Here is an 8,940-nt window from a genome sequence, read left to right on the forward strand (position 1 = left end):
GACACTGACACTGCTCCCGGCACAGAGACTGAGACTCCTCCTGACACTGACACTGCTCCTGTAACTGACACTTGTCCTGAGACTGCTTCTGACACTGGCACTGGTCCTGACACTGCTCCATACATTGGCGCTGGTCCAGACTCTGCTCCTGATACTGACACTGCTCCTGACACTGCTCCTGACACAGACAATGCTGCTGATACTGACAATGCTCCTGACACTGCTTCTGACACTGCTCCTGAAACTGACACTGCTCCTGATACTGACACTCTCACTGCTACTGACACTGCTCCTGACACTCACACTGCTGCTGACCCTGCCAATGCTCTTGACACTGCTCCAGACACTGACACTGATACTGCACCTGACACAACTGCTGAAATAGCTCCTGTAACTGACACTGCTCCTGACACTGCTCCTGACACTGACACTGCTGCTGATCCTGAGAATTCTCCTGACACTGCTCCTGACACTGACACTGACACGGATCCTGACACTGACACAGCTCCTCACACTGCTCCTGACACTGGCACTGCTCCTGGCACTGCTCCTGACACTGACACTGCTCCTGACACTGACACTGCCGCTGACACTGCACCTGACACTGCTCCTGACACTGTCACTGCTGCTACCACTGCTCCTGACACAGACACTTCTGCTGATACTGACAATGCTCCTGTCACTGCTTCTGACACTGCTCCTGATACTGACTCTCTCACTGCGACTGACACTGCTCCTGACACTGACACTACACCTCAAACTGCTCCTGACACTCCTCCTGACACTGACATAGCTCCTGGCGCTGCTCCTATCACTGACGCTGCTCCTGATGCTGACACTGACACTGCTCCTGGCACTGCACCTGACGCTGCTCCTGACTCTGCTCCTGACACAGGCACTGCACCTGGTACTGACACTAACACTGCTCCTGACACAGGCACTGTTTCTGGTACTGACACTGACACTGCTACTGACACTGCTACTGCTCCTGACGCTGCTCCAGACACTGCAACTGACACTGGCACGGCTCCTCACACAGCTCCTGACACTGACACTGCTCCTGACACTGCTCCTGACGCTGCTGCTGACACTGACACTGTTTCTGACACTGCTCCTGAAACTGACACTGCTCCTCGAACAGCTCCTGACACTGCTGCTGACACTGACACTGCTGCTGATCCTGAGCATGCGCCTGATGCTGCGCCTGACACTGACACTGATCCTGACACTGCTCCTGACACTGACACTGCTCCTGGCACTGCTCCTGACACTGACACTGCTCCTGACACTGCTCCTGACACTGCTCCTGACACAGACACTGCTCCTGCCACTGCTCCTGTCACTGCTCCTGACACTGCTCCTGACACTGACACTGCTCCTGACACTGCTCCTGACACTGCTCCTGACACTGACAATGCTCCTGAGACTGACACTGCTGCTGATCCTGACAATGCTCCAGACACAGCTCCTGACACTGACACTGCTCCTGACACTGCTTCTGACACTGACACTGCTCCTGACACAGCTCCTGACACAGCACCTGACACTGACACTGACACTGCTCCTGACACTGACACTGACACTGCTCATGACAGTGACTCTGACACTGACACTGCTCCCGGCACAGAGACTGAGACTGCTCCTGACACTGACACTGCTCCTGTAACTGACCCTTGTCCTGAGACTGCTTCTGACACTGGCACTGGTCCTGACACTGCTCCTTACATTGGCGCTGGTCCAGACCCTGCTCCTGACACTGACACTGCTCCTGACACTGCTCCTGACACAGACAATGCTGCTGATACTGACAATGCTCCTGACACTGCTTCTGACACTGCTCCTGAAACTGACACTGCTCCTGATACTGACAATCTCACTGCTACTGACACTGCTCCTGACACTCACACTGCTGCTGACCCTGACAATGCTCTTGACACTGCTCCAGACACGGACACTGATACTGCACCTGACACAACTGCTGAAATAGCTCCTGTAACTGACACTGCTCCTGACACTGCTCCTGACACTGACACTGCTGCTGATCCTGAGAATTCTCCTGACACTGCTCCTGACACTGACACTGACACGGATCCTGACACTGACACTGCTCCTCACACTGCTCCTGACACTGGCACTGCTCCTGGCACTGCTCCTGACACTGACACTGCTCCTGACACTGACACTGCCCCTGACACTGCACCTGACACTGCTCCGGACACTGTCACTGCTGCTACCACTGCTCCTAACACAGACACTTCTGCTGATATTGACAATGCTCCTGTCACTGCTTCTGACACTGCTCCTGATACTGACACTCTCACTGCTACTGACACTGCTCCTGGCACTGCACCTGACGCTGCTCCTGTCTCTGCTCCTGACACAGGCACTGCACCTGGTACTGACACTGGCACTGCTCCTGACACAGGCACTGTTTCTGGTACTGACACTAACACTGCTACTGACACTGCTACTGCTCCTGACGCTGCTCCAGACACTGCAACTGACACTGGCACGGCTCCTCACACAGCTCCTGACGCTGACACTGCTCCTGTCACTGCTCCTGACGCTGCTCCAGACACTGCAACTGACACTGACACTGCAGCTGATCCTGACAATGCTCCTGACACTGCTCCTGACACTGATGCTGACACTGCTCATGACTGTGACACTGACTCTGACACTGCTCCCGTCACAGACACTGACACTGATCCTGACACTGACACTGCTCCTGTGTCCAACACTTGTCCTGAGACTGCTTCTGACACTGGCTGGTCCTGACACTGCTCCTGACATTGCTCCTGACATTGCCGCTGGTCCTGACACAGACACTGCACCTGGTACTGACACTGACACTGCTCCTGACACTGTCACTGCTCCTGGCGCTGCTCCAGACACTGCAACTGCCACTGCCACCGCCCCCGTCACTGATCCTGACACTGACCCAGCTCCTGACACAGCTTCTGACACTGACACTGCTCCTGACGCTGCTCCTGACACTGACACTGCTCCTGGCACTGCTCCTGACACTGACGCTGCTCCTGATACTGACACTGACACTGCTCCTGACACTGACACTGACACTGCTCATGACAGTGACTCAGACACTGACACTGCTCCCGGCACAGAGACTGAGACTGCTCCTGACACTGACACTGCTCCTGTAACTGACACTTGTCCTGAGACTGCTTCTGACACTGGCATTGGTCCTGACACTGCTCCTTACATTGGCGCTGGTCCAGACTCTGCTCCTGACACTGACACTGCTCCTGACACTGCTCCTGACACTGACACTGCTGCTGATCCTGAGAATTCTCCTGACACTGCTCCTGACACTGACACTGACACGGATCCTGACACTGACACAGCTCCTCACACTGCTCCTGACACTAGCACTGCTCCTGGCACTGCTCCTGACACTGACACTGCTCCTGACACTGACACTGCCCCTGACACTGCACCTGACACTGCTCCTGACACTGACACTGACACTGCTCATGACAGTGACTCTGACACTGACACTGCTCTCGGCACAGAGACTGAGACTGCTCCTGACACTGACACTGCTCCTGTAACTGACACTTGTCCTGAGACTGCTTCTGACACTGGCATTGGTCCTGACACTGCTCCTTACATTGGCGCTGGTCCAGACTCTGCTCCTGACACTGACACTGCCCCTGACACTGCACCTGACACTGCTCCGGACACTGTCACTGCTGCTACCACTGCTCCTAACACAGACACTTCTGCTGATATTGACAATGCTTCTGTCACTGCTTCTGACACTGCTCCTGATACTGACACTCTCACTGCTACTGACACTGCTCCTGGCACTGCACCTGACGCTGCTCCTGTCTCTGCTCCTGACACAGGCACTGCACCTGGTACTGACACTGGCACTGCTCCTGACACAGGCACTGTTTCTGGTACTGACACTAACACTGCTACTGACACTGCTACTGCTCCTGACGCTGCTCCAGACACTGCAACTGACACTGGCACGGCTCCTCACACAGCTCCTGACACTGACACTGCTCCTGACACTGCTCCTGACACTCCTCCAGACACTGACACTGCTCCTGACACTGCTCCTGACACTGACACTGCTGCTGATCCTGACAATGCTCCTGACACTGCTCCTGACACTGACGCTCACACTGCTCATGACTGTGACACTGACACTGACACTGCTGCCGTCACAGACACTGACACTGCTCCTGTGTCTGACAGTTGTCCTGAGACTGCTCTGGTACTTGCTGGTCCTGAAACTGCTCCTGACATTGCCGCTGGTCCTGACACAGACACTGCACCTGGTACTGACACAGACACTGCTCCTGACACTGTCACTGCTCCTGACGCTGCTACAGACACTGCAACTGACACTGGCACTGCCCCTGACACTGATCCTGACACTGACCCTGCTCCTGACACAGCTTCTGACACTGACACTGCTCCTGACACTGCTCCTGACACTGACACTGCTCCTGGCACTGCTCCTGACACTGACGCTGCTCCTGATACTGACTCTGACACTGCTCCTGGCACTGCTCCTGACACAGCTCCTGAAATTGCTCCTGACACAGGCACTGCTCCTGGTACTGACACAGACACTGCTCCTGACACAGGCACCGCTCCTGGTACTGACACTGACACTGCTCATGACAGTGACGCTGACACAGTCACTGCTCCCGGCACAGGCACTGACACTGATCCTGACACTGACACTGCTCCTGTAACTGATACTTGGCCTGAGACTGCTTCTGACACTGGCACTGGTCCTGACACTGCTCCTTACATTGGCGCTGGTCCAGACTCTGCTCCTGACACTGACACTGCTCCTGACACTGCTCCTGACACAGACAATGCTGCTGATAATGACAATGCTCCTGACACTGCTTCTGACACTGCTCCTGAAACTGACACTGCTCCTGATACTGACACTCTCACTGCTACTGACACTGCTCCTGACACTCACACTGCTGCTGACCCTGACAATGCTCTTGACACTGCTCCAGACACTGACACTGATACTGCACCTGACACAACTGCTGAAATAGCTCCTGTAACTGACACTGCTCCTGACACTGCTCCTGACACTGACACTGCTGCTGATCCTGAGAATTCTCCTGACACTGCTCCTGACACTGACACTGACACGGATCCTGACACTGACACAGCTCCTCACACTGCTCCTGACACTGGCACTGCTCCTGGCACTGCTCCTGACACTGACACTGCTCCTGACACTGACACTGCCCCTGACATTGCACCTGACACTGCTCCTGACACTGTCACTGCTGCTACCACTGCTCCTGACACAGACACTTCTGCTGATACTGACAATGCTCCTGTCACTGCTTCTGACACTGCTCCTGATACTGACACTCTCACTGCTACTGACACTGCTCCTGACACTGACACTACACCTCAAACTGCTCCTGACACTCCTCCTGACACTGACACTGCTCCTGGCGCTGCTCCTATCACTGACGCTGCTCCTGATGCTGACACTGACACTGCTCCTGGCGCTGCACCTGACGCTGCTCCTGACTCTGCTCCTGACACAGGCACTGCGCCTGGTACTGACACTGACACTGCTCCTGACACAGGCACTGTTTCTGGTACTGACACTGACTCTGCTACCGACACTGCTACTGCTCCTGACGCTGCTCCAGACACAGCAACTGACACCGGCACGGCTCCTCACACAGCTCCTGACACTGACACTGCTCCTGACACTGCTCCTGACACTGACACTGCACCTGACACTGCTCCTGGCACTGCAACTGGTCCTGACACAGCTCCTGAAACTGACACTTGTCCTCACACTGCTCCTGACACTGACACTGCCCCTCACGCTGGTCCTGACAATGATACTGCCCCTGAGACTGCTCCTGACACTGACGCTGCTCCTGGCACTGCTCCTGGCACTGCTCCTGACACTGACACTGCTCCTGATACTGACACTGACACTGCTCATGACACCGACACTGCACCTGTCACTGCTCCTGACGCTGACACTGCTCCTGACACTGCTCCTGACACGGACACTGCTCCTGGCGCAGCTCCTTCCACTGACACTGCTCCTGACAATGCTCCTGTCACTGCTCCTGACACTGGCACTGCTCATGGCACAGCTCCTGTCACTGCTCCTGGCACTGACACTGCTCCTGACACTGGCACTGGTCCTGACAATGCTCCTGACACTGACACTGCTCCTGACACTGCTCCTGACACTGCTGCTGACACTGACGCTGTTTGTGACACTGCTCCTGAAACTGACACTGCTCCTCGAACAACTCCTGACACTGCTGCTGACACTGACACTGCTGCTGATCCTGAGCATGCGCCTGATGCTGCTCCTGACACTGACACTGATCCTGACACTGCTCCTGACACTGACACTGCTCCTGGCACTGCTCCTGACACTGACACTGCTCCTGACACTGCTCCTGACACTGCTCCTGACACAGACACTGCTCCTGCCACTGCTCCTGTCACTGCTCCTGACACTGCTCCTGACACAGACACTTCTGCTGATACTGACAATGCTCCTGTCACAGCTCCTGTCACTGCTTCTGACACTGCTCCTGATACTGACACTGTCACTGCTCCTGACACTGCTCCTGACACTGACACTGCACCTGACACTGCTCCTGGCACTGCAACTGGTCCTGACACTGCTCCTGAAACTGACACTGGTCCTCGCACTGCTCCTGACACTGACACTGCCCCTCACGCTGGTCCTGACAATGATACTGCCCCTGAGACTGCTCCTGACACTGACGCTGCTCCTGGCACTGCTCCTGGCACTGCTCCTGACACTGACACTGCTCCTGCCACTGTTCCTGACATTGCTGCTCACACTGACACTGCTCCTGACACTGGCACTGGTCCTGACAATGCTCCTGACACTGACACTGCTCCTGACACTGCTCCTGACTCTGCTGCTGACACTGACACTGTTTGTGACACTGCTCCTGAAACTGACACTGCTCCTCGAACAGCTCCTGACACTGCTGCTGACACTGACACTGCTGCTGATCCTGAGCATGCGCCTGATGCTGCTCCTGACACTGACACTGATCCTGACACTGCTCCTGACACTGACACTGCTCCTGGCACTGCTCCTGACACTGACACTGCTCCTGTTACTGCTCCTGACACTGCTCCTGACACAGACACTGCTCCTGCCACTGCTCCTGTCACTGCTCCTGACACTGCTCCTGACACTGACACTGCTCCTGACACTGCTCCTGACACTGCTCCTGACACTGACACTGCTCCTGAGACTGACACTGCTGCTGATCCTGACAATGCTCCAGACACAGCTCCTGACACTGACACTGCTCCTGACACTGCTTCTGACACTGTCACTGCTCCAGACACAGCTCCTGACACAGCACCTGACACTGACACTGACACTGCTCCTGACACTGACACTGACACTGCTCATGACAGTGACTCTGACACTGACACGGCTCCCGGCACAGAGACTGAGACTGCTCCTGACACTGACACTGCTCCTGTAACTGACACTTGTCCTGAGACTGCTTCTGACACTGGCACTGGTCCTGACACTGCTCCTTACATTGGCGCTGTTCCAGACTCTGCTCCTGACACTTACACTGCTCCTGACACTGCTCCTGACACAGACAATGCTGCTGATACTGACAATGCTCCTGACACTGCTTCTGACACTGCTCCTGAAACTGACACTGCTCCTGATACTGACAATCTCACTGCTACTGACACTGCTCCTGACACTCACGCTGGTCCTGACAATGATACTGCCCCTGAGACTGCTCCTGACACTGACGCTGCTCCTGGCACTGCTCCTGGCACTGCTCCTGACACTGACACTGCTCCTGATACTGACACTGACACTGCTCATGACACCGACACTGCACCTGTCACTGCTCCTGACGCTGACACTGCTCCTGACACTGCTCCTGACACGGACACTGCTCCTGGCGCAGCTCCTTCCACTGACACTGCTCCTGACAATGCTCCTGACACTGCTCCTGACACTGACACTGCTCATGGCACAGCTCCTGTCACTGCTCCTGGCACTGACACTGCTCCTGACACTGACACTGCTCCTGACAATGCTCCTGACAGTGCTCCTGACACTGACGCTGACACTGCTGATGACAGTGACACTGACACTGACACTGCTCCTGACACTGACACTGCTCCTCACACTGCTCTTCACACAGCCACTGCTCCTGACACTGCTACTGACACACACACTGCTGCTGATACTGATAATGCTCCTAAAACTGCTCCGGACCCTGACACGGCTGCTCACACTGCTGCTGATACTGACCTTTCTCCTGACACTGGTCCTGATACAGACACTGCTGCTGATGCTGACAATGCTCCTGACACTGCTCCTGACACAGACACTGCTCCGAACAATGCTTCTGACACTGACACTGCTCCTGTCACTGGCACTGGTCCTGACACTGCTTCTGACACTGGCGCTGGTCCTGACACTGCTCCTGACACTAACGCTGCTCCTGACACTGACACTGACACTGCTCCTGACACTGCTACTGACACTGGCACTGCTCCTGACACTGCTCGCGACATTGCTCCAGACACTGACACTGCTCCTGAGACAGCTCGTGACACTAACACTGCTCCTGCCACTGTTCCTGACATTGCTGCTCACACTGACACTGCTCCTGACACTGTCACTGGTCCTGACAATGCTCCTGACACTGACACTGCTCCTGACACTGCTCCTGACACTGCTGCTGACACTGACACTGTTTGTGACACTGCTCCTGAAACTGACACTGCTCCTCGAACAGCTCCTGACACTGCTGCTGACACTGACACTGCTGCTGATCCTGAGCATGCGCCTGATGCTGCTCCTGACACTGACACTGATCCTGACACTGCTCCTGACACTGACACTGCTCCTGGCACTGCTCC

Source organism: Calliopsis andreniformis, unplaced genomic scaffold (genome assembly GCF_051401765.1).
Source record: "Calliopsis andreniformis isolate RMS-2024a unplaced genomic scaffold, iyCalAndr_principal scaffold0121, whole genome shotgun sequence".
Taxonomy (NCBI): Eukaryota; Metazoa; Arthropoda; class Insecta; order Hymenoptera; family Andrenidae; genus Calliopsis; species Calliopsis andreniformis.